Raw genomic sequence first — 27902 nt, 5'->3', positions numbered from 1 at the left:
TGCCTTCAATCACCACCCTCTTTCCTGCCATTCTCCAGACCATCATAGTCACTCAATTACACACAGCATTTGAAATGAGACCACTGTCTTCTGTCAGGAATTGCCTCTTCTGCAGAGGGTAGATTCTAAAGTCCTGGCATGAAAAGAAAACTGCATCAAATCAAAGATTATCCTTGAAAATCTCCTAAATCTCAAACAAAGTATAGGATAGCTCAGGCTCCTAATGAGTCCAGCCAGGAGGTTTTCCTCCAGTCTTGCCATAGATCACTGTGTTGTTGGTTGAACCCCAAGTGATGGGCTTGACTACTGTTGAGAGGCTGGGGTGTATGAAAATGCCTGTCTTTAAAAACTAGAATCAATCAGGGAAGTGGGAGAGGCACGGGGGAGGGAGGAACTGAGCTTGCCTGAAGGCACAGCAAAAACAGAACCCCGTTTCCTCCCATTCACTCCCAGGTAGCTGTGCACTGGTCAGATAAAACCAACTGTCCAGACAAACTGTTATTTTCCTCTCCCACAACCTGTAAGCACACAGTTGAGAGAGTGTGGAGTTTGCATTAGTTCAATGCCTATAAGGTGTGAGTCTACTTAATTTGCCATTCCCATAATGGACATTTGTCCCAGCAAAGCTGCAAAGGAAGATGATGGGGTATTCTACGAGCACCTGCTGGGCACTTTTGCATATTCTATTTTCTTTAAGCCCTCACTAACCTTGTGAAGTAAAGATCTGCTAACACTGGGATAGATATTTATCCATTTTGAGGCAGACTTTCCCAAATTGGATGTCCTTCTGAGCAATTCTTCACCTTATGAAACTTGTTGAGAAGCTGAGCCCACCTCCAATGAAGGAAGCTGAAGTGCCAGGTGCTCATATTCTCAGGCTCCCATGCAGCTCAGGGGAAAGTGTGTGGCTTTAACTCTCTCAGGCAACCAGGTGTACCTCCCCAGACATAAAGACGGAGAGAATCAAAGACTCTATTTGGTATATGGGTAGGGGGAGGCAGTGACCATAGCAGCAGGGGCGTTGAATTGACAGAGACAGCCCCAGGGAGCAGAGCAATGAGTCCCACAAATCAATAAGGAAAAGATGAACAACTCATCAGCAAAAAGGGCAATGGAAATGAGCAAGCAAGTCTCAGAAGGGGAAAGCAGATGGCCAATAGACTTGTGAAAAGATGCCCGATGACACGGGTAAACAGAGAAAGGGAAAATTAAGCAATAAGACACTATTTCACACCTATCGAGTTGACAGCAATACTAAACCTGAAAGATGTAAAAGGGCATCTTCTAGTTTTATAGATAAAATGTTAATACCTCATAAAGATGACGGTGTGCATGCCTTACATCCAGGAATTCCTCTTCCAGATGCATCCAAACCCGGAGTAGAGAGCTCAGACCCTTTTGTGTAGAATGAAGATATTGATCCTCTCAGGCCGTGAGGCAACAACGGGGGAAAGAAGATACCTGGAGCAGTGTGAACCCCTGCCAGCTGCCCACACAAGCAGCTCATGCCAGGGTTCCACACTCTTGCCTGTTTACTCCTGTGTGTTATACACAAATCCTCATATTCTGTCTACATTATGTGATGTGCAAAGCAGGGAATCATTGCTCAAACATTTACACAAGGAGAGAGATGTGCAGAGATGTTCATTACAGTATTGTTATAGTAGGAGGAAAATTGGAAAAAACTTACTTCTCTGTAGTGGATACTGTTAGGAGCTGCCCAGTTCCCCCTTCAGGACTGAGGTGCTCATTTTCCTGTCTTTCAGGGGTGTTAGCTGCTAATGGCTCATCCCTGAGTTCCTCTCTGAGATTGGCCTTCACTCAAAACGAGTTGCCTTGCCCAAGGTGACACACTGTATTAATCTGTTCTCCCTCTGCTAATAAAGACATAACAGAGACTGGGTGATTTATAAAGAAAAAGAGGTTAATGGACTCAGAGTTCCGAGTGGCTGGGGAGGCCTCACAATCTTGGCAGAAGGTGAAAGGCAAGTCTTACATGGCAGCAGGCAACAGAGAAATGAGAGCCAAGCAAAAGGGGTTTCTCCTTATAAAACCATCAGATCTCATGAGACTTACTCACTACCAAGAGAACAGCATGGTGGGAACTGCCCCCATGATTCAATTACCTCACACTGGATCCCTCCCACAACATGTGGGAATTATGGGAGCTACAATTCAAAATGAGATTTGGCTGAGGACACAGCCAAACCATATCACACTCCTTCCCTGGGGAACTCATGTCCAATGACAGGTCAGTGCAAGAGTATAAAGACCCAGATCCTTGGTCTCCAACACAGTTCAGGAGGGTTCTCCTGCCCCCACACTCCCCACAGAATCAGCTAAGACCTCTAATGAGACTGTACTGTTGCTCAGTTTCTCCTCATCCAGCCCTGCTGCCCACAGCCTCTGACAGGTATTGGTCCCCCACTAAACCACCTGCATGCAAATCTGTCTCAAAATTGGATTCTCTGGAAACTCACCTGTAACAGAGGTGGTCTGAGGGCAGTCACTCTAAATTGGGATTTTAGAACTGGATCACCCTACTGGCCAGTTGAGAATAAGGACCCCATTACTGGTGGTAGCTAGAATACAGAAAGCACCTTGCATGCAAAAGTGGTGCCTTTGCTCAAATGTTCACCAGGGGTGAACTAGGATAGGAGAAGGGTGGGAAGGAATGCACTGGCTGATACGGTAGTTCAGGCATTTGAGACATACTACAGATAGCCATTGTTGAGGGCTATCAATGCTGTAGAGGAAGACAAAGAGGGCCAGGCATGGTGGCTCATGACTGTAATCCCAGGACTTTGGGAGGCCAAGGCAGTAGAATCACTTGAGGTCAGAAGTTCAAGACCAGCCTGGGAACATAGAGAGACCCTCTCCCTATAAAAATAAAGACAGAGGCTGGAGGTGATTAATCTTCAGTGTAAGGTTGAAATACAAGACTCTTGTCTTCTGCAGCAAGAAGGCATAAAAACCTCAGAATCGAGCTCAAGACATAATTATAAAAATAGCACTGCTCCAGAGTTGAATTTTACAAACCCAGAAAATCTGCCTATGCCAAAATTAGCACCCTGATTCAGAAGGAGGGAAGGAGTAGGACACTGACACTTGGGAATCTTGAAATCCTTGATCCTCCTGAACCCTCTGACACTGCAGAAATGACTCCTCTCCTCCCTTTTAAAAGCTAACGCTCCCTTTGCTCGAAAGTGGTGCAGAGTTCTCTACCTTGTAAAACAGCACATACCCCCTTAGGAATTACCCCTACCTCTTCTCCTGGCCACCAGCCTGATAACTGGGGTCAAGTCACAAACTGGTCATGGTGCTGGGCCTGCTGTGTGATGGAGAATTCTATCCCCTGAGGGAGCTGTGGAGTCTCACCAATCTATAGTGGCAGGAACCAGATAATATACATGGAATTGGATCCCGAGGTGTCTGAGTTAAGGGGGTTAGATGGGGAGCAGACTATAAAGCTCGATGAGGGAGAGTGTACTGATTTGAGAGCACTGTCCCATGGTCAGATTTAACACCCACGGTCAGACTTAATGCCCAGGACTTGGGAGATGGTATTAACATGCTACTAGGATGGATCTTCTGAGCTTGGGACCTTCCTTCTTTGAGGGATGGTTGTGAAGATGCTGTAAGGTAATCCATGCGATGTGCCCGGTGTGGTGCCTGGTACATCTACAGCCCTCCATAGATGTAAACCACCAAATCACCAATCGGGACTCTCCCAGAGGCTTCTGCCAGATGCCCTTTCCAAGAAAAAGTTGCTGTGTCTTGGGAATTAGCAAGGAAAGGAACCTTTCCTATGCCATCCCCAAATTCCTCGCTCCTCAACCAGGAGGGGATAAAAGAGTTCCTTAATTGTTACTACAAAGACTTTCCAGGGAGAAAGAAATAGAACTGCTAAATTAAAGGCAGATTTCTCTGCCCGTGGGGCGGGGGCAACTGAGCCATTTTCCAGGAGGGAGTCCAGGGTGGAGGGAGTATGTGCACCCCACCCAAACTTTCCTAAGTGTCCTGATGTTTGTTATCTGATGGGCACCTTACCAGTGGTTGGTGATGCCAGCATTACATGACTGTATCTCCAGATGCAGCTCTGCATGGCTGGTTCATTGTGATCGGGCCCCAGAGAACAAGATAGGCTTTAGGAGAGTCTAATCCAACAGACAGGCAGAGCTCTGCTGCAGGAAGATACAACCCCACACAGACAGAGCCCAGGCCCTCAGGGGCATTGGATAGAGAGAGGGGCATAGACACACCAAAGTGGCTGCCTTTCAGAAGCAGGTACCAGTCACCAGGTCTCCCAACCCCTTCCCATCTCAGGCCACCCCTGGGCCTGGTGATGGTGGGTCTAAGCCAGATGGTCCAACTTGGAGGGAGATCAGGCCCTCAGAGACCAAAAGCATATTTCAGACCAAACCATAGTTCCGCAGAGTGGGAATGCCAGGTCAAAATTCCACCCTGATCTCTAACGAAATCATTGATTCAGGCAAGAATTATCAATTGATGTGTTAAGACCATGTCTCAGTCTATTCTGGCTGCTGTAACAAAATATCCAAGACTGGTAATTTACTAACAACATAATTTATTGCTCATAGTTCTGGAGGCTGGAAAGTCCAAGATAAAGGCACCAGCAGATTTGGTTCCCAGTGAGGGCCTATTCCTCATAGATGGCAACTTCTTGCCGAGTCCTCATGATGAAAGGGCAAAAAGGGACTCACAGGCTCCCTCAGGCCTCTGGTCTAAGGGCACTAACCTCATTTATGAAGGTGGAACTCTCATGACCTAATCACCTCCCAAAGGCCCCACCTCTTAATACTGTTGCATTGGGGACTAGGTCTCAACATATGAATCTGGGGGAGAAACAAACATTCACACCATAGCAGACCATTAGGCAAAGGGTCAATGCATAACTGGACATTCAAATGGTGTCAAAGTGAGACTCCACAGACTTCCTTCTGGCCCAGGAGGAAGAAACAGAACTGGAGGAGCCAGGCGGTCCCCACCCTGATCCAGGAGCCAGTCTCTCACAACCAACCACAGGTCAACCGCATGTCATGGTCTCCCAAAGTGATGCAGTTTGAAGCTCTCAGCATCTCCCATGATTTGCTCCAGCCAGAAGAATGTTTATCTGAGTCCATCAAACTTGAGATTTGATTCCCAGTTCAGAAGATGTAAAGGGGATAAAGGAACAAGCTAAATGAGGACAAAAGGAAGCAACCACTCCAAACCAGGCGGTCAGATATTCTGCAGGACAACAGACCCACTCTCTCCAACCAACCACAATAAGGACACCATGCCAGATGGAAAGCAACTGGAAGGGCCCGTTGTCCAGAGACACATGCTATCCAGTTGACCCATGGTTGGTTTTACAAGACTGATTCCTGGATCAGTGTGTTGCCCTTTTTGGATCCTGCCTTGGACAGACCAGCTAAAACACATTGTTGAGGCAACTGAGAAAAGTTCTTTCTTTATTTCTTATTTATTTTTAGAGACAGTCGACTCTCTCTGTAGTTTGGTATATTTTCTTTTTGAGACAGTATCTCCCTCTGTCACCTAGGCTGGAGTGCAGTGGTGCAATCATGCCTCACTGCAGCCTTGAACTCCCAGGCTCAAGTAATCCTCCTACCTCAGCCTCCCAAGTAGCTGAGACTACAGGTGAGTACCACTACACCTGGTTAATTTTTTTTTGTAGAGGCGAGATCTCACTATGTTGCCCAGGCTGGTCTTGAACTCCTGGGCTCAGGTGATCCTCCAGCCTTGGCCTCCCAAAGAGCTGGGATTACAAGCATCAGCCACCTTGCCTGGCAAGAAAACTTAAATATGGGCCAGGTATAAGATGATATTTAGAAATAAGTGTTTACCTTGTTAAGTGGGATCATGTTATTTTGGGTTAATAAGAAATGCTCTTTTTTTTTTTTTAAGAGGTAGGGTCTCACTCTGTCAGCCACTGGCATGATCATAGCTCACTGCAGCCTCCCACCTCAGCCTCCTGAGTAGCTGGGACTACAGGTGCATGCCACCATGTCCAGCTAATTGTTTATTTTTTCGTAGAGACAGGGCTCTTGCTGTGTTGCCCAGGCTGGCCTTGAACTCTTAGCTTCAAGTGATCCTCCCACTCAGCCTCCCACAGTGTTGGAATTACAGGCATGAGCCACTGTACCTGGCCAGAAATGCTCTTATTTTTTAAAGGTGCCTACTTAAATGATAAGCTCCAGAATATTCATAGTTGCTTGTGACAGACAGAATTCTAAGCTAGCCCCCAAGACTGTCATCCCTGGAGTGCACACCCTGAATATGAATAGAATAGGATGTTATTCTTGTAACTAGGTTAATCATATGGCAAAGGTCAAGAACGTATGCAGATGTAATTAAGGACTCTAATCGGTTGACATTAATCAAAAGGGAGGTTGTCTTGTATGTTAGTCCATTTGCGTTACTCTAAAGGAATACCTGAGACTGGGTAATTTATAAAGAAAAGAGGTTTATTTTGGTTCATGGTTCTACAGGCTGTACAAGCATAGCACCAATATCTGCTCAGCTTCTGATGAAGGCCTCGGAAAGCTTCCAACCATGGTGGAAGGCAATGGGGGAGCAAGCACATCTTATGGCAAAAGTGGGAGTAGGAGAGAGGGGGAGGTGCCATATTCTTTTAGGCAACAAACTCTCACAGGAACTACCAGAGCAAGAACTCAATCATTACCATGGTGAGCCATTCATAAGTGATCTACCCCCATGACACAAACACCTCTCCCTACACCCAACTCTAACATTGGAGGTCACGTTTCAACATAGGATTTGGAGGGGATAAGGGGTACAAAATAATAGTTAGAATGACTGAATAAGACCTAGTATTTGATAGCACAACAGGGTGACTATAGTCAATAATAATTTAATTGTATATTTAAAATAACTAAAATAGTATAATAGGATTGTTTGTAACACAAAGGACAAATGCTTCAAGGGATGGATACTCCATCTTCCATAATGGGATTATTTTTCTTTGTATTTACTTATTTCTTTTTGAGACAGGGCCTCTCTTTGTTGCCTAGCCTGGAGCGCAATGGTGTGGTTATAGCTCGCTGCAGCCTCTAACTGCTGGGCTCAAGTGATCCTCCTGCCTCAGCCTCCCAAGTAGCTGGAACTACACGCCCCACTGCACCAAGCTAATTATTTTTTTGTAGAGATGGAGATTTGTTATGTTGCTCAGGCTGGTTTTGAATTCACAGCCTCAAACAGTCCTCTCGCCTTGACCTCCCCAAGTGTGGGGATTACAGAAGTGAGCTACCACGCCTGGCCCCTAGAAAGTTCTTTATGGTTCTTCCCAGTGACTCCTCCCCTCTCCCTCATACAGGCAACCATATTCAGTTCCAATTTCTATTGCCAAAAATGAATTTTTGCCCGTTCTTAGATATCATGTAAATGGAACCATAGAATGCAATCATAGACTTGCAGTCTTCTTGTGTCTGGCTTCTTTTGCTCAACCTAATGTTTTGGAGATTCATCCAAGTTGTTACATGTATTAGGAATTCATTCCTTTTCACTGCTGAGTAGTAGTGACATTGCATGCCTGTATCAAAACATCTAATGTACTCTATAAATATATACACCTACTATATACCCACAAAAAAATTTTTTTAAAGATCTGGAGGGGATGCACATCCAAACCGTATCACCCTCAGTGGGCCTGACCTAATCAGGTGCACCCTTTAAAAGACGGTCTAGAGATCCGAGACGGAAGAAGTCAGAGAGATTTGATGCCACTGCAGACGTACTCCTGTTGGCCTTGAAGAAGAAAACTGGCATGCTGTGGAGAAGGCCATGTGGAAGGCAAGGTGACCTCTAGGAGCTCAAGGCCTCGGTCCAACCACCACGAGAAACCGAATTCCACCAACAATGCTGTGAACTTAGCAGAGGCCCCCGAGCCTCAGATGAGACCACAGCACTGGCTGACACCTTGATTTAAGCCCGGTGAGACCCCTGGCACCGGACCCAACCCATCCATGCCTGGACACCTAACCCAGAGAAACAGTGAGGTAATACACCTGTGGTGTTTTAAGCCATTATGGTTATGGTAATTAGTGACACAGCCATAAAAAACTGATACACTGCTTTATTCAAAACAGCAAAAAAAAATGAATATCTGAATATCCATCAACCAGAGAATGGATAAATAAATTGTGATCCACTCATACAGTGAAATACTACTCAGCAGTGAAAAGGAATGAATTCCTAATACATGTAACAACTTAGATGAATCTCCAAAACATTAGGTTGAGCAAAAGAAGCCAGACGCAAGAAGACTGCAAGTCTATGATTGTATTCTATGGTTCCATTTACATGATATCTAAGAACGGGCAAAAATTCATTTTTGGCAGTAGAAATTGGAACTGAATATGGTTGCCTGTATGAGGGAGAGGGGAGGAGTCACTGAGAAGAACCATAAAGAACTTTCTAGGGGCCAGGTGTGGTAGCTCACTTCTGTAATCCCCACACTTGGGGAGGTCAAGGCGAGAGGACTGTTTGAGGTGGTGAATTCAAGACCAGCCTGAGCAACATAACAAATCTCCATCTCTACAAAAAAATAATTAGCTTGGTGCAGTGGGGCGTGTAGTTCCAGCTACTTGGGAGGCTGAGGCAGGAAGATCACTTGAGCCCAGCAGTTAGAGGCTGCAGTGAGCTATAACCACACCATTGCACTCCAGGTTAGGCAACAAAGAGAGGCCCTGTCTCAAAAAGAAATAAATAAATACAAAGAAAAAGAACTTTCTGGGGGCAAGGAAAATGTTTCATGTCTTCATTGGACCATGTGTTACATGAATTTTACTCACTTGTGAAAACACAGCAAACCATATACTTAAGATCTATGCATTTCACTGTATGTAAATGATTTCTCCATTGAAAAATAATAATTCTACCCCAGGTGGTTAGAAGTTGGCAGACAGTTCTTCAGAGTCTGGAGCAAGAAAACAATGGGTGGAGGGGATGATCTTCAATGCACTCACACTTACGTGTGGTTGCAGGCACACACACACACACGTGCACGCACACACACACAGACACGTACACACACACATGCTGCCATTCCAGGCCAAGGGCAGTTCCCCTTTGGCCTTTGCCTCGTTTTATGTCAAGAAAGCAGCTGCCTCCCGGCTCCCAGGTCACTGCTCTGTGTGTCTGCCTGTCAAGATAAGAAGGCAGAGGCAGATGCTGCTAATTACCTGGCCTTTCAAGTCGTCCTCTGGCCTCACATCTGGCTCCATCTCCAACATACAGCTTGAGCCAATAAAAGCCAAATAAAATCACGAAGGGCTAATTTGGTGGTCAGAGCTCTGACGGACTGCACAAGAGGAGGTGTGGAGCAGGATGAGGACATGGGTGGGAGCCTGGGGCAGGAGGGAGGGCTCACTGACCAGCCACGGGTTTCCAGGCCAGCAGGGCAGAAAAGATGAGAATGCCACCCTCTCCTTGTAGCTAACTGCTTCTGCTCTAGCCAAGCTCAGAGCAGGTCCTGGAAGAATCTTTGCAGCTTGGATTTATTTTGCTGAACTCTCAGGGAGGTACCCCCTTCCATGTTAGGCAGCAGCCAGACCAGAGCCATCTTGAGAATTTTATGGCAGATCTGCAGGTGCAGAAACTCCACCAGCCTGGACAACATGGGGAGACTCCATGTCTACAAAATAAAAATTAAAAATCTAGCCAGGCGTGGCAGCACTTCCCTGTAGTCCTAGCTACTCCTGAGGCTGAGACAAGAGGATCGCTTGAGCCCAGGAGGTCGAAGCTGCAATGAGTTGTGATTGCAACACTGCACTCCAGCCTGGGTGACAGAGGGGGACCCTGTCTCAAAAAAAAGAAACTCCAAACAGGAGCCCCGGAGCTCCAGGGGTCGAGTCTCTCATGGGAACCAATTTGTGCCCCAGCAGTTTGGTGGGAGGACAGGAACCCATCCTAGATATTGCTGGGATAGGGAGAACTACTCCAGGAACTAGCTGGGGCAGAGAGGACACCCACCTAGCACTGCAGGAACTTTTGAAAAGCCCTTACCCAACTCTCCTGTCACATTGTCTAAAGTGTCACCGTTGAAGAGAGGTATTCCTTTGAGTTGTAAAGGTTTGTATCTGTTATTAAAATGAGATTTCTGGGGGTTATTACACCTTAAGTCTCACATCCTGGGGAGCGACATTTTTAAGTCTCACATTTTAAGTGACGACATGCCTTAAGTCTTATATAAGAGGCAGTAGGAGAAAGATCAGTGAGTTAGCTGAGTGATTGGCCTCAGTTTCCCCATCTGTAAAATGAGGCCATTGAGCTGGATGCATGACCTCTCAGGTTAAAGAAAAAAGGTGACTCACACCTGTAATCCCAGCACTTTGGGAGGCCAAAGGAGGATTGCTTGAGCTCAAGAGTTTGAGGCTGCAGTGAATTGTGATTGTGCCACTGTGCTTCAGCCTGGGCAAAAAGAGCAAGACCCTGTCGAAAAGAAAAGAAAGAATGAACAAAGAAAGAGAGAGAGAGAAAGGAAGAAAAAGGAAAGAAGAAAAAGGAAGAAAGGTAGGAGGTGAGTCTGACCTCCCCACTCATGTCTCTGCCCCTTGATCAGAGGTTATAAACCCGCAGCTCTGCAAGCCAGATTGGGCCAACAGACATCTTTGGTTTGGCCTGCAGAGTGTTTTAAGAGAATTTGGATCAACATTTTAAAATGAAGCAATTTCATATTTTTTAAATGCCAAATGTCTTGCTTCTTTTGGAAGATGGGAAGCTCTGAAAGTACTGAGCCCACATTCCCACCCAGCGACAGTTATCCATTGCTGAGGCCAGCTGCCCCATTTTGAAAGGGTATGCAATTTTCAGTTTGCCCCAGTCTCCACCACTCCTTATTATTTACCCAGCTCACTCTGCCCACTTACTTTATTTGACTGACCTTGAAGGCAACTAAGTTAGTGACCCTGGTCCTGTATGGTCCTGGCTGGCAGAGGATAGCACAGCAGACAGCAACCCCGACCTCAGTGCCCCTCACTGTTCAGCTCCCTCGTTAGAAGGCAAGATCGAGCCGGGAAAAAGCGTGATGCAGAGAGCACTTTGAAGGTGATGTCGTGGGATTATTTTGCTAAACATGAAAATCCAAAGGCTGCAGAGCCACTGATGTGTTTTTGCAAATTCCAGCAAATTAAAAAAATGTGTGTGCAGAATTCAATTGGGGATTATGGGCTGGCTTTCATGAAAGAATAAATTGTCGGCCAAGACAAAGCAGCAGATTAACTTTTGTGGACTGTGTTTCTCTCCGGGATGCGGCTCCCACGAGCCGGCTCCTCATGTCTGTGGCGAGACGTGCTGCTTCAACCTTTATCTGCGGCCAGTTGAGCTGCCGTGGCCAATGGTGAGCCTGTAGTAGAACTTTAAATGGCTCCGTAGCAAATGTCAAAACTGTTTGATCTGCTTTTAGAAAATCACCTTTCAAGGTGCTGGAAGATACTTGACACTCTGCAAAGAGATTAGAAACTTTTCAGCTGACTTGGTAAAAGGGACCTGGCAGGTCTGATTCCAGGGAAGCAGGAGGGTGACCCTAGAGGTGCCCAAGACCAGCACGTCTGAAGCCAGTGGCTTCACTTTAAAATTGAAGAGCCAGTTCCCAGCATGGCATCGGCCACCACCCCCTGACCTTGGCATTTGGGATGGTCCCAGAGCAGCTTTGCTTTCTGCACTCTTAGGGAGAAGAGATGGTGACAGACAGGGTTGAGATTGAAAGGAATGACTGGGAACATGTATCCATCAGCATTCAGCCAGCTGCTAACAGCCTGTCCCTCCCTCCAGCCTACCAGCTAGTCTGGAGGCCACAGACAAGACACAAAGGACTCGGGCAAGGCCTCGGCTGACTGGACCAGAAGGATGAAATTGGATTAGTCAGCACAAGGTGACTTGAGACCATGCTGACAGGAGTGGTACAACCATGACCACTGCACAGTTCTTCCCTTACCAGGTCTCTCACCACTGTCCTTCCCTGCCACACCCACTGTCCTTGCTGGTCTAGGCCTGTGGCAGCTCCTGCTTGCATTATTGCAACTGCTTTCTAACTGGTCTTCCTCTTCCCCTCTCCCTAATTTGCCCTCTGCAGGGCCACAAGCTTGACCATCCTAAAACATTCTGCTGCTCTTGTGCCTTCTTGTCTTCTACCAGACAAAAATCCTGCCATTCAGAAACAACAGATGCTGGCGAGGCTGTGGAGAAATAGGAATGCTTTTACACTGTTGGTGGGAGTGTAAATTAGTTCAGCCATTGTGGATGACAGTGTGGTGTGTCCTCAAGGATCTAGAACCAGAAATACCATTTGACCCAGCAATCTCATTACTGGGTATATACCCAAAGTATTATAAATCATTGTACTATAAAGACACTTGCACACATTCCATCTCTAGTTCTAAAACTGAGTGATTTATATGACAGTGGGCAAGTTCCTGTGGCTCAGTTTCCTTATCTATAAAACAAGGATGATTGCACTATTTTACTAGTCAGGATAGGCTATATTATGTTGCAGTAACAGACAAGCCCAACACCTCTGTGGTTTGCCACAACAAAGGTTTATTTCTTATACATACTGCATGTACAATCATCAGCAAAAGGCTGTGCTCTCCTGTAGTAATCATCTTTAAGGGACTCAAGGTGATAGAGGCTCCCCAGCCCCAACCCCAACCCATCACCTATAACTAGCATCTCAAGATGAGGTTAAAGAGTTCTCTGCAGCAGGCAAAGAGAGGGTTGGAAGTGAAGCACCAGCAATGAAATGCTTCAGCCCAGTACTGATACAAGTCACTTCTGCCTACATTGCCTTGGCCAGAACTTGCCACAGAACCCTGTCTAATTTCAAGGAGTTGAGGAATCATAATTCCATCTCCCCTTGGAAAATAAGAAGCAAATTTGAACGAACATTAGTCATGTCCACCACATTCAGGTTGCTGTCAGCATCAAATGAGCTTCTGAGAAAAAGTGATTGGAGAATCAGCTTAAGCCATGATTCAGATCCCAGATAGGTACAAGTTCAGAATCTGATCCCAGGAAGTTGTGTGTGACCTTGGGAAAATTACTAAACCCCTCAGTTTTCATTTTCTCATCTGTGAAATGGGGATATTAATATCCATCTCGTAGAACTATTGTGAAAATAAGATAATGCATGAGGCACTCTGAGCACAACACTTAGTAAGTCTTTGACAATGGTTGGTGGTATCGATGAAATAAGATTGGCCATGAGTTGGTAATTTTTCACATGGTTGATGAGTTCATGGATGTTCATTAAAACAACCTCCTTCCTTTTGTATATGCTTAAATTTTTCCTTAATAAAGTGTTTTTAAAAAATTTTTTTAACCTGGGAGAGGTAGAATGATACCACAGAAATGGAAGAGTAAGGAACTCTAAGAATTGGTTCCTCCGTAGAAGCAACCACTAAACTGGCAAAAATTGATAGAATTAATTCTTTTGGAACTCTGAAATCTAATCAAAAGCTTATAGCCACTATGGGCACGCTTAATGAAGAAACAAGTTGTTAAATTCAGTGAGAAAGCATGTAGCACTTTTGCTTACCCACCTATCATCCCCCAGTCCCCATCTCAGCATTGGCCATGTGGATGGCAGCCTGCATTTCTAGTTTGGTTTGCTGCAGATGGAAGGCAATACAGACCCTGTTCTTTAATAATTGTGGTAGTACATCTTAACCGGTATGGCAGTTACCTGGGAAACCAGCATAGAGGCTGACCTTCGTTTCATCCCTCTCAGCGTAGAGTGGCTTTCTGTGAGGTATCTGTGGAAAACATTTAAAAACATATACTACCTAGAACCACCTGAGACAAGGCACAGAAAAGGCAAGAGAGATAGACTTAAAAGTTTGGAAAGGAGGACGCTAAGGAGAAAGATTCTTGGGGCAATATGGGATTTGAAGGGCTACCAAGTATATCAGGAAATCTGGAGTTAAAGGCACATGACTAGGGCTAGACACATGATCAGAAAATACCTGATAGGACCCTTGGCTTCCACCTTCGGCTGATCTTTGAGAACCACATAAGCAGGAGGTAGAGGCTAAGCAAAGTTCTATGTGGCCTGGCTTAGTATTGAAGAAGTGCCCCAGCTTAGAGTCAATCTGCAAAAACCTAGGCGGGGGGATATATTTTTCCACAGTTTGGCTCCAGGTATTTAAGGAAATTTCTTTTCTCTTTCTTTCTTTCTTTCAAGATGGGGTTTCACTCTGTCGCCTAGGCTGGAGTGAAGTGGTGTGATCTCACCTCACTGCAACCTCTGCCTCCTGGGTTCAAGCAATTCTCCTGCCTCAGCCTCCTGAGTAGCTAGGATTACAGGCTCATGCCACCATGACCAGCTAATTTTTGTATTTTTAGTAGAGATGGGGTTTCATCATGTTGGCCAGGCTGGTCTTGAACTCCTGGCCTCAAGTGATCTGCCCACCTCAGCCTCCCAAAGTGTTGGGATTACAGGCATGAACCAATGTGTCCAGCCAGGTATTTAAGGAAATTTCTGACAGTTAACTGGATAACCACTGATATAAAAGAACAGAGAGTTTAGTGGCCACACACAACAAGAAATAGTCTTTGCAAAAAATAGGAAAAGTCATTAAACAAATGGATGGCTATAGCCATCTGCAATCAACAACAGCAAATCCTGGAAGGAGTAGGCCCAATGAACTAAAGGAAACCAAAAGGACAATGTATGAACTGATAGAGAATATCAATAAAGAGCCAAAATTTAGAAAAGGAACCAAATAGAAATTCTGGACCTGAGAAGTACAATAGCAGAAATTAAAAATATACTAGAGAGATTCAACAGTGGATCTGAGCAGGCAGATGAAAGCATCAGCAAACTTAAAGAAAAAATCATTGAAGTTATCCAGTCTGCTATGGTCTGAATTATGTCCCCAGTAAATGTATATGTTGAAACCCTAACACCACCAATGTGACTGGACATAGTGCCTTTAGGAGGTAATTAAAGTAAAGTGAGATTGGGGCAGAACCCTCACCTGATAGAATTGAAGACCTTTAAGAAGAGAAAGATCCCTCTCGCTCTCTCTCTCTCTCCCCACACACACACATAGACAAATAAGTCATGTCAGCATACAATGAGAAGGCAACTAGGCAAGAGAAGATGCCTCAGAATAAAACTCATTTTTGCTGGCATCTTGATCTTAGATTTCTCAGTCTTGAGAGCTGTGAGAAATAGATGTCTATTGTTTCACCCACACTATGGTATTCTATTCTGTTATAGCAGCCTGAGAAAATTAATACCCGTTCTGAAGAGTGGAAAGAAAAATACAGAAAGAAAGAAAAATGAACAGAAACTGAGGGAGCTGTGGAACACCATCAACAATACCAGCATACAAACCACAGTAATCCAGGTAGGAGAATAGAGAGAAAAGGTGGCAGAAAAAAACATTCAAAGAAATAGTGGCCAAATTTTTCTCAAATGTGATGAAATGCATCCATATACATATCCAAGAAGCTCAATAAACCCCAAGTAGGTTAAACTCAAAATATCCACATCAAGACACATTATAACCAAACTACTGAAACACAAAGGCAAAGAGAACTTTGAAAACAGCAAGGGAAAAGCTATTTGGGTCACATATAAGAGATCTTCAATAAGATTAATAGCTGATTTCTCATCAGAAATTATGGAGGCCAGAAGGCAGTGGGATGATATTTAACATGCTGAAAGAAACTGTCAACCAAGAGTTCTGTATCCAGCAAAACTATCTTTCAGCCTGGCCAACATGGTGAAACCCCATCTCTACTAAAAAATACAAAAATTACCCGGGTGTGGTTGTGCACACCTGTAATCACAGCCACTCTGGAGGCTGAGGCACAAGAAGCACTAGAACCCAGGAGGTGAAGGTTGCAGTGAGATGAGATCATGCCACTGCACTCCAGCCTGGGCAACAGAGTGAGATTCTGTCTAAAAAAAAAAGAAGAATGAATGAATGAAGGGAAAATTAAGACATTTCCATATAAACAAAACCTGAGGAAGTTCATTACCAGTGGATCTTCCCTACAAGAATTACCAAAATAAGTCCTTCAGTCTGAAACAAAAGGACACTAGCTATTAACTCAAAGCCATAAGAAGAAATAAAGAACACTGGTAAAGGCAACTACATAGGTAAATATAAAGTCAGTATTATTGTTCTTTGGGTTTGTAACTTCTCGTTTTTTCTATGTGATATAAAAGGCAAATGCATAAAACAATTATAAGTCTATATTAATGAACACACATGTGTAAAAATGTGATTTGTGACAATTACAAAACAAAGAAAGAAGAACAGAGATGTATAGGAGTAGAGTATGTATACACCTTTGAAACTACATTGGTACTTTTGCAAACTAGGTTGTTATAAGTTTAAGATGTTAACTGTAATCTCCCAAAGTAGCTATTAAGAAAATAAAATTAAAATTCACAGAAAAGGAAAGAAAGGAACCAAAATGGTACACTAAAAAAAATCAACTAAATACCAAAAAAAGCAGCAAGGGAGAAATAGAGGAACAAAAAATATATAATACATATAGAAAATAAAAGCAAAATGGTAGAAGTAAAACCCCCTTTATCAGTAATCACATTAAATGTAAATTACTCTCCTATTAAAAGGCAGAGCTTGGCAGACTGAATAAAAGAGAAACATGATCCATCTAAATGCTGTTTACATAAGACTCACTTTAGATATAACAATACAAAGAGATTGAAATTAGAAGGATAGAGAAAGGTATTCTATGCAAATAGTAACCAAAAGATAGCCAGGTGGCTATATTATTGTCAGACAAAACAACCTTTTAGTGAAAAAAGCTCAACAAGAGACATAAAAGGTGAGTATATATTGATAAAAGGTTTAATTGGGCAAGAATATATAACAATTGTAAACCTATATAAACCTAACAACAGAGACCTAAGATAGATGAAGCAAAACTTGACAGAACTGAAGAGACAAATATCTCTAGGAAGCATGGGAAAGCAGAAAAATTAAAAAAAAAAAAAAGAATTGAACAGAGAAATAGACAGTACTACAATAATTGGAACCTTCAATACCTCACTTTTAATAATAAACAACAATAAGATAGAACATCAGTAAGAAAGCAGAAGATATAAATAACACTATAAACCAATTAGACCTAAAAGACATATACAGAACATTCTACCCAACAGCATCAAAATACACATTCTTCTAGGTACACATGGAACATTATCCATGATAGACCATATGTTAGGGTACAAAACAGTCTTACAAAAAATTTTTAGTTGAAATTATACAAAGTTTTGCAACTACAATGGAATAAAACTAGAAATTAATAGTAAAAGGAAAACAGGAAAATTCACAAATATGTGAAAATTAAACAACAAATCTTAAATAAGCAATGGAGCAAAGAATAAACCACAAAGAAAATTAGAAAATATTTTTTCAAAAATGAAAATGATAACACAGCCAACCAAATGTATGGAATATAGTGAAAGCAGTGCTATGAGGGAAACCTATAGCTGTAAATGCATACATTTTTTTAAAAGAAAGATCTCAAATCAATAACCCAATTGTATACCTTAAAAAACTAGAATGAGAAGAAAAAACTAGACCTAAGCTAACAGAAGGAAGGAAATAATAAAGATTAGACTGAAGACAGAACACACAGACACACACACACACACACGCATGCACACACACACTACGGAAAGAATAGAAAAGCTATAGAGAAATATCAACTAAACAAAACATTAGTTCTTTAGTTCTGGATTTTTTTTCTTTTCTTTCACTCTTAACACTATTCAATGATGGTTCTTTGAAAGATCAACAAAATGGATAAACCTTTACCTATACTGACTAACAAAAAAAAGAGGAAAGACACAAATAACTAAAATTAAAAATGAAAATGAGGACATTACTACCAATTTTATGGAAATAAAAGGGATTCTAAGAAAATACTATCAACAACTGTATGCCAGCAAATTGGATAATCTAGATGAAATAGACAAATCCTAGAAACACATAAACTACCAAAACTGACACAAGGAAAAATAGAAAATCTGGATAGACCTATAACAAGTAAGGAGATTGAACTAGCAATCAAAACCTCCCAACAAAGAAAAGCTCAGGACCAGATGGCTTTACTAGTGAATTCTACCAAATATTTAAAGAAGAATTAATATCAATCTGTCTCAAATTCTTCCAATATACTGAAGAGGAGGGAACATCTTATAACTTATAAGGCCAGTATTAACTCTGATACCAAAATTGGGCAAAAAGGGTATAAGAAAGGAAAACTACAGACCAATATCTCTTATGAATACCGGTGCTAAAATTCTCAACAAAATACTAGGAAACCGAATTCAGCAACATAGTAAAAGGATTATACGTCACAATTAAGTGGTATTTATCTCTGGAATGCAAGGATGGTTCAACATAAGAAAATCTATCAATGTAATACATAACATTAATAGAATGAAGGAAAAATTATCATCGTCTCAATTGATGCAGGAAAAATGTTTGCAGAATCCAATATCCTTTCATAATAAATAAGCTAATCAACAACTAAATAAGCTAAGAATAGAGTAGAACTTCCTCAACATGATAGAGGCTATATTTGAAAAATCTACAGCTGATATCATATTCAATGATGAAAGACTGAAAGCTTTTCCCCTTAGAACAGAAAAAGACAAGAATGCCTGCTTTTATCATTTCTGTGCAACATAGTAATAGAAGTTCTATCCAGAGCATTTAGACAAGAAATAGAATTTAAAAGCATCCATATTGGAAAGGAAGAAATAAAATTCGTTTATTCACAGATGATATGCTCTTTTATGTAGAAAACCCTAAAGAAGAACACACACACACATACGCACACACACAGTTAAGCTAATAAACAAATTCAGTAAACTTGTAGGATATAAAATCAAGACACAAAAATCAGTTGTGTTTCTTACACACTAGCAATGAACAACTCAAAAAGGAAATTAATTTAAAAAGTCCATTGACAACAGCATCTAAAATAATAAAACACTTAGAAATAAATTTAACCAAGGAAGTGACAGACTTATACACTGAAAACTGCAAAATATTGCTGAAAGAATAAAGATGATCTAAGTAAATGGAAATATATCCTGTGTTCATGGATTGGAAGACTTAATATTGTTAAATTGACAACACTACCCGAAACAATGTATGGATTCAATGGTGTTGAATCTATCAAAATCCCAATGGTAGTTTTTTGGTTTTTTTTTTCAGAAACAGAAAAAAAAAAAAGCCTATACTAAATTCATGTGAATTTTAAGGGATCCCAAGTAGTCAAAACGATCTTGAAAAAGAACAAAGGTGGAGGATTTACTCTTTCTGATTTTATAACTTCCTGTAGCTACAGTAATCAAAGAAGTGTGGTACTAGCATAAGGATAGACATATCAATCCATGGACTAGAGTAAACAGCCCAGAAATAAACCCATATACAGTTAATTGATTTATGACAAAGGTGGCAAGACCATTCAATGGAGAAAGAACAACGTTTTCAACAGATGGTACTGGGAAAACTAGATATCCACATCCAAAAGAATTAAGTTAGACCCTTACCTTGTACCATAAAAAAAATGGATCAAAGACCTAAATTTAAAAGCTGAGCTGGGGGTGGTGGCACTTGCCTATAGTCCCAGCCACTTGAGAGGCTGCAGTGGAAAGATTGCTTGAGCCCAAGAGTTCAAGGCCAGCCTGGGCACCATAGCAAGACCCTGTCTCTAATAAATAAATAAAAACTTAAACTATGAAACTGTTAATAGAAAACATAGAAGAAAAATCTTTGTGACCTTGATTTTGGCAATGATTTATTAAATGTGGCACTAATTGTATAGGCAACGAAAGAAAAAATAGATAAACTGGACTCCATCAAAATTAAAACTTGTGTGCATCAAAGACACTATAACAGAGTGATTGCATCTATGTTCCAGGTAAGAAAATAAAAATTAAAAACTGTAACAGAGTGAAAAGACAACTCACAAAATGAGAGAAAATATTTGCAAATTGTATATCTGGTAAAGGATTAATGTCCAGAATATATTAAATCTCCTACAACTCAACAACAATAAAACAAACAACTCTATTGAAACATAGGCAAAGAACTTGACATTTCTCCCAGGAAGATATGCAAATGACCAATATGCACATAAAAAGAGGCCGAACATCACTAGTCACTAGTGAAATACAAATCAAAACCATAATGAGATACCACTTTATGCCCACTATGAGAGCTATTATTTACAAAGAGACAGAGAGAGAGGAAGAGGGGGTGAGGAGAGAGAGTGAGAGAACGAGAGAGAGAGAGAGAGAGAGAGATGCAGTGGTGCTCACCTGTAATCCCAGCTACTAGGGAGGCTGAGGTGGGAGAATCATTTGAGCCCAGGAGTTCGAGAATACAGTGAGCTATGATTGCACCACTGCACTCCAGCTTGGGCAACAGAAGGAGACACCATTTCTTTGAAAAAAAAAAAAAAAGAAAGGAGAGGAGAGGAGAGGGGAAGGGAAGGGAGAGAAAGGGGAAGGGGAAGGGGAAAGGGAAGGGAAGGAAAGGAAAGGAAAGGAAAGGAAAGGAAGGGAAAGGGTTGGTGAGGAGGTGAAGAAATTCACCTTGTGTGTTGCTGATGGAGATGTAAAATGATGCAGCTGCTGTGGGAAACAGCTTGGCATCTCCTCAAAAATTAAACATAGAATTACTGTATAATCCAGCAATTTCACTTCTAGGTATACATCCAAAAGAATTGAAATCAGGGACACATTCCCTAGCAAGCTGACTCAGAAGAAAAGAATATTTTAAATACATTAATCATTTAAATAAATAAGAAATCAGGAACTTAAACAGATTCTTGTGCACCAATGTTCATAGCAGCTTTATTCTCAATACCCAGAAGATGGAAATGACCCAAAGGCCTATCATCAGATGAATGGATAAATGTAATGTAATATTGACATATAATGGAATGTTATTTATCCTTAAAAAGGAATGAAATTCTGACACATACTATAACATGAATGAAGCTTGGAAAATTATGCTAAGTGAAATAAGCCAGACAAAAACAAAAAAGGACATATTGTATGATTTCTCTTATATGAGGTACCTAGAGTATCAAATTTATAGAGACAAAAGGTAGAATAGAGGTTATCAGGAACTGGGGGCACAGGAAGAGGGAAGAGGAGAGGAATGGGGAGCTATTGCTTAATGGGTTTGGCATTTATGTTTGGAAGATAAAAAAGTTCTGGAAATAGATGATGGATAGATAGATAGATAGATAGATAGATACATAGATACATAGATATAGATAGATAGATAGATAGATGATAGATAGATAGACAGATGATAGATAGATAGATAGATGATATTTCTTTTTGAGACAGAGTTTCACTCTTTCTCCCAGGCTGGAGTGCAGTGGTGCCATCTTGGCTCACTGCAACCTCCGCCTCCCGGGGTCAAGCGATTCTCCTGCCTCAGCCTCCTGAGTAGCTGGGATTACAGACATGTGCCACCAAGCCCAGCTAATTTTTGTATTTTTACTAGAGATGGGGTTTCACCATGTTGGCCAGGCTGGTATTGAACTCCTGACCTTGTGATCCGCCCGCCTCAGCCTCCCAAAGTCCTGGGATTACAGGTGTGAGCCATTGCAGCCGGCCATAACAGTAAATTTTGTTACCTATATTTTACCACAATCAAAATAAACAAAGTCAATCAAACAAAAGTAATTTAAAAGGAGAAATTAAAACATTCCCAGATTTTAAAAAAGCTGAGAGAGTTTGTCACTACTAGACTTGGCCTAAAAGAAATGCTAAAGGGAGCCTTTCTGGCTGAAAAGACACTAGACAGTAACTCAAATTCATATGAAGAAATTGGGAATTCTGGTAAAAATAATTACATAGATAAATATAAAAGCCAGTGTAATTATATTTTTGGTTTCTAACTCCACTTTTTGTTTTCTAACTTATTTATAAGACAAATGCCTAAAACAACAATTAAAATTCTATATTAATAGGCAAACAGTGTATAAAGATGTAATTTATGACTTTAAAAGGGAATGGACTGAGGTATATAGGAACAGAGTTTTTGTATGCTATTGAAACTAAGTAGGAATTAATTCCAACTAAGTTTTTATATATTTAGGATGTTAATTGTAATCCCCATGGTAAACATGGGGATAAATACTCATGACCTTGTATTTGCCAATAGAGTCTTAGAAAAGACACCAAAAGTAAAGGAAACAACAACAAAAATACATACTTTGAACTTTGTCAACTTTTAAAACTTTTGTGCACCAAAAGACACTATCAAGAGAGTTTGCCAGGTGTGGTGGCTCACGCCTGTAATCTCAAACAGTTTGGGAGGCTGAGGTAGAAGGACTACTTGAGCCCAAGAATTCAAGACCAGCCTAGGCAACATAGTGAGACCCCATCTCTACAAAAAAAAAAAAAATTAGCTGGGTGTGGTGGCACATGCCTACAGTCCCAACTACTCAGGAGGCTGAGGCAGGAGGATCTCTTGAGCCCAGGAGGTCGAGGCTGCAGTGAGCCATGATCACACCATTGTACTCTAGCCTGAGTGACAGAACAAGACCCTGTCTCAAAAAGAAAAAAAAGAGTGAGAGAGTAAAAAGGCAACACACAAAATTGAAGGAAATTCTTGCAAATCATATATCTGATAAGGGATTAGTATCTAGAATATATAAAGAATGCCTAGAACTCAACACACAAGAAAACAAACAACCTAATTCAAAAAAAGGGCAAAGAACTTGAATAGACATTTCTTCAAAGAAGATATGCAAATGAATCTGGGTGTGGTGGCTCAAGCATATAATCCCAGCACTTACAAAAATTAGCCAGGCATGGTGGTACACACCTGTAGTTCCAGCTACTTGGGAGGCTGAGGCAGAAGAATTGCTTGAACCCAGGAGGCAGAGGTTGCAGTGAGCTGAGATTGTGGCACTGCACTCCAGCCTGGGTGACAAAGAGAGACTCTGTCTCAAAAAAAAAAAAAAAAAAAAAAGATATTCAAATGGCCAATAATCACATGAAAGGATGTTCAACATCATTAATTTTTAGGGCAGTGGAAGTCAAAACCACAATGAGATACCACTTCACACCCACTAGGATGGCTGCATTCAAAAAAATAGAAAATAACAAGTATTAGTGAAGATGTAGAGAATATGAAACCCTCAAATTTTGCTGGCAGGAATGTGAAATGTTTTGGTTACTGTGGAAAATAGTTTGGCAGCTCTTCAAAAAGTTAAACATAGAATTACCATATGACATCTATTACGTTCTTAGATACACACCCAACATCGAAATCAAGGATTCAAAAAAGTACTTATATATGCATGTTCATAGCACTGCTATTCACAATAGTCAAGGGGTGGAAACAACCCAAATGTCCATTAACAAGCAAATGGATAAGCAAATTGTGGTATTATACAAGTAATGTTGTTCAGCCATAAAAAGGAGCTAAGAACTCACACATGCTACAACATAGGTGAACCTTGAAAACATTATGTTAAGAGACAGAAGCCAAACACAAAAAAGATCGTATATTATATTATTCCATTTATAGGAAATAGCCAGGGTAAGTAATTCCATAGAAATGGAAAGTAGAAAGATGGTTTTTCAGGGGCTAGACTGAGAGGGAAATAGGGAGTCATTGTTTAATGGATACAGAGTTTCCGTTTGGGAAGATGCAAAGATTCCACAGATGGAGGGTGGTGATGATTGCACAACCTTGTGAATGTTCTAAGTGCTACTGAATTGTTTGCTTTAAAATGGTTAACTTATGTTATGTGAATTTCACCTAAAACCCAAAACCTTGAAGAGAGATTTTGTCATCTCAGTTTTCTGATGAGAAATCCAATGTACCAGGAGGCAAGTAATTTGTTCCAGGTCGCACATGCCTTTCTTAGCAGCCAAGGTCAAGGATCACAGCTTCTGAATCTAAGGGCAAGCCATGGTTGGCCTCAACCTCAGGGGAAGTGACAGTAAAATCAGGAGGCTAGGGGAGAGGTGAGACACGATGTGTAGACTTCACCTGGATTTTATAGGCCTGGTGGCCTTGTTTGTTGGTTTGTTTAAAAAAAAAAAAAAAAAAGATTTTCCAAGGGCACACTCACCTTTACACATGTATTTTTTGTGCAAGTGCCAAAGTATTGAATGGATTTCGTAAACCCAACCATAAACCTCGGCAATGGCTCCCATAGGAGCTGCCAGCCACCAGCATGGAGAGTCTCATGAGCTGTGGCAAAGCCATGGCCCACCACACCCAGACTCCACCACCCACACCTCCCTCAGGTTACTGTCGCTGTGGGGGCCATAAACTCAGCATTTTATAGCATAGCCTGTTTTTTCCCAAATCAGTCACCAGCCCCATATATTTGCTATGTATGACCAGACTATTTAGAAATTTAAAGGTTTTCGTATGTACTGGAATACTTCTATTTTTAAGGTTTTGAAGACATGCTTGAAATATACTGAAAAATAGAATAGAATAGGAAAAGAGTAAACTTTCATCTAGATTTAACATATTTGCTTAATTCAAATTTTTTTGCTGAACCGTTTGAAAGTAAATTGTAGACAACATAACAGTAATACTTAGCATGCATTGCCAAAAAATAAGGATATTTTCCACAATGTTATTATCACGTCTAACAAAATCAACACAATTCCCAAATATCATCTAATAATAAGTCCATATTCATATCCCCATTTGCTCCAAAAATGTCTTTTATTGATATCTGCTTAAACTAGGGCCCAAAGACCACACCTTGCTTTTAGTTATGTCTCTTAGATCTCCTTTACTCTAGAACAATCCTCTTAATCTTGTCTTATTTTTTCCTCCATGACATTGACTTTTAATCTTAAGGACTGTTCCACATTCTGTATTTGTCTATCTCATTGCTACATTCTATATTTGTCTATCTTATTGTTTCCTTGTGGTATCATTTAATTTGTTCCTCTGTCTTCTGTATTTTTTATAAACCAGAATTAGGACTAAACGGTTGGTGAGAAACACGTTCAACATCATTGGTAAGAAAGCTTCAAAGGTGAGGCTGTGTGCTTCACGATGGCATCCCATCAGGAGGCCTGGAACAATAGAGTTTCCACTATTAATTGATGCCAAACTTGATTTGGTTTCTGGGTAACGTGGCAGCCATTAGATCTTGCCAATATAAATGACGTTATTTCCTTTTGCAAGTAGACTGTAGGGATGGTACCTTGACATTGTACAAAAATCCAGTTCCTTATCAACTTTTCACCTAATGCTTTCAACATCCGTTGATGATCCTGACCCCAGCCAACTAGTTCATTGATAGTTGCAAACTGGTCATTTTCTAATTGTCTGGTTTCTTCATTTATTAGCTGGCATTGCTCTGTAAAGACAAACTTTCCCTCCTCAACTGGGGATATTTGGCCACACTCAAATGCACTTCCTAGAGCAAAAGCAGGATAAACGTTCAAAGACATTCATCACCACAGAAAATCCAGAACCAGAAGTTGAATACCAGCAGTGGGTAAGTGGGTGAGTGGGCAGACTTGATATTGTTGAGGGACAGGAGATGTGTGTGGGCATTGAGTCCACCCAAGACCAGCCAGCATTCTTCATCTGTTTGATAAATATCTACAGCTTCAGGTGAATTGGCAGATGGAGTAACGGTCAAAGTGTCAAATAGGTCATAATTAGTCACTGGTTTTTCTTTCGTTTTGTTTAATATCTCATAAATCAATTTTTTTACTGTTGAATAGTTGGCGACAGTTTATTTTATTTTAGCCAGTTTTCAGGATTTGGGGGTGCTTTTGGTTTCTGTGAACTCTGCTTTTATACGACATGCTTTTTAAAAATGCATTTAACCTGGGCAAGATGGGAAGAGCCCATCTCTACAAAAAAATTTTTTTTTAATTAGCCAGGCATGGTAATGCATGCCTGTGGTTCCAGCTACAAGGGAAGTTGAGGCAAAAGGATCACTTGAGCCCAAGAGGTCAAGGCTGCAGTGGGCCATGTTCACATCATTGCACAGCATGGGTGACAGAGCAAGACACTGTCTCAAAAAAAAGAAATGCACTTGTTAGTAAAATTTTTAATTTCAAAATAATTTTCAGGCAATCTTGGCTGCCCCAAAGGCTTCACATGTCTCTGGTGCTACGTGAAACGCCCCACCCAAAGTGAATATGGTCAAAATGAACATGTTCATTGATAACTTTGTTTGCACCCAATGATTTTTTTTTTAATTTCTGAAACTTATTGCAAGGATAAAACAAATTTGCATCTGCCAAGTCTACTACCTGCAATCTAAGTTGTTTTTGCATTTCTAAATTATAAATTCATTAAAACCCGGTACTTCATATTTAGCTATGTTTCTCACATTTTCATTACGTATTTGTTTTGTATTTAAGGAATTTTCATAAAGAAAAACAAAACTTCCAGCAGTGACAAAAGCAGAGCCAATTTATTTTATTGGCTATTCCTGAAAACAACATTGAGATTTTAAATGTTATCCTAAGATTGGAATGTGGAATAAAGAGGTGAGAAATAGTTGCATAAATCATGTCTCAAGTTCAGCATTCCATTTGTCAGAGGCGTTGCTGTAGCTCTCACCCTGCAGATGCCTCGCAATGTTGGATGGTACCATGATTTTACTTGGACAAATCATTGCTGGAAAACTGCTCATCCCTTCATTTGGCTATTCTTTGTTTCAGGCAGCAAAGCCACTATTACGAAAAAAATGACTCAATATTCCAACATACTAAGGATACCTTGCTATGCCCAGATGGGGCCTGCAACGACCTTCCCAGTCCTGTCAGTACCAGCTAATTGACGCAAGGTTAGGGAGGGGCCTTTTTACAAGAAGAAGGCCAGAATCTGAGTTCAGGCATATTCCACCTATTTAACAGACTGAGGGAGTTGAGGCAGATACCAAATCCTAAGGGAAAGGGGCGTGATCTTTCTGTTTCTCCCTCCTCTCTTTCCAGAATCCAAATGCCCTTCCTATTTTAAAGGAACATACCTTATGAAATCTCAGAAGAGTCTTGGCTCCATCCACCTTTGCAAGATGCCAGCCTTTTGCTGGGTTACTTCATACTCTTCTGATCCATTCCCCATATGGTTAAGTTTACCACTGCCAGATTCTATTGTATGAATTAGGACCTCTAAAATCTAAATCCTCCTAAAGGAAAGAAATGTCTGATGTTGTGAGCCAGACTTGGTCACCGGCAAGTGAGTCTGAGGGTGGGAGAGGAGTGATAGTTCTTGCCCTGCTGGCTCTCCTAGTCAAGCCCCTCCCACGCCAGTCACCATGGTGATAAGAGCCACCCCTCCCCACCCCTCCGCCCATGGTGGGATCCTCTGACACAGTTGGGCCCATTGCCTATGAAACAATGGCAGCTGCTCGCAGGATGGCAGCCCAAGGAAGGCCAGTGGAGGGTGGCCAGGGCAGCACCAATGACAAATGGAGAGCAGCTGCCTGCACAGAACCATGAGTGTGGGGCTTTCATGGAGAACCCCGGGAGGAGGAAATGGTGGCCCAGAGGCTGTGGCATTTGAAGACTGAACTACAAGACAGTGTGCCATCAGAGCTAAAGGGAATGGCTCCGAAGCCAGACTTCCTGGGGTTTCCTGTTGGCACGGCCACCTACGGTTATGTCCCCTTGAACAAGTTACTTCTGTCCTCTGTGTCTTGGTTTCCTCATCTGTAAAATGGCATAAGAATAAGTGCACCTACCACAAAGTGTTGTTGTAAGGATTAAATCAGTTAATTCTTAGACTTGCACCGTGCATATAGCAAGTACTCAATAAATGTTGTCATAGTGATTGACTAATGCACTGTTTTAGTGTCTATTGCTCCATGGAGGAAAACAGGAGGGGGTAGAG

General features: G+C 41.5%; 1 long non-coding RNA gene across 1 annotated transcript; it reads right to left on the bottom strand.

Annotated features, from left to right (window-relative positions):
* Nucleotides 1-11119: 11119 nt before the first annotated feature.
* LOC107968734 (uncharacterized) lies at nt 11120-27335 on the bottom strand. Its single transcript, XR_001710127.3, has 3 exons — nt 27040-27335; nt 13724-13793; nt 11120-11484 (listed from the first exon to the last, which is right to left on the bottom strand). It is a non-coding gene; the product is annotated as an uncharacterized LOC107968734 (long non-coding RNA).
* Nucleotides 27336-27902: the final 567 nt, after the last annotated feature.

Source organism: Pan troglodytes, chromosome 18, assembly GCF_028858775.2.
Source record: "Pan troglodytes isolate AG18354 chromosome 18, NHGRI_mPanTro3-v2.0_pri, whole genome shotgun sequence".
Taxonomy (NCBI): Eukaryota; Metazoa; Chordata; class Mammalia; order Primates; family Hominidae; genus Pan; species Pan troglodytes.
The sequence above is the reverse complement of the archived record's forward strand: the minus strand, read 5'-3'. Positions and strand labels throughout refer to the sequence as shown.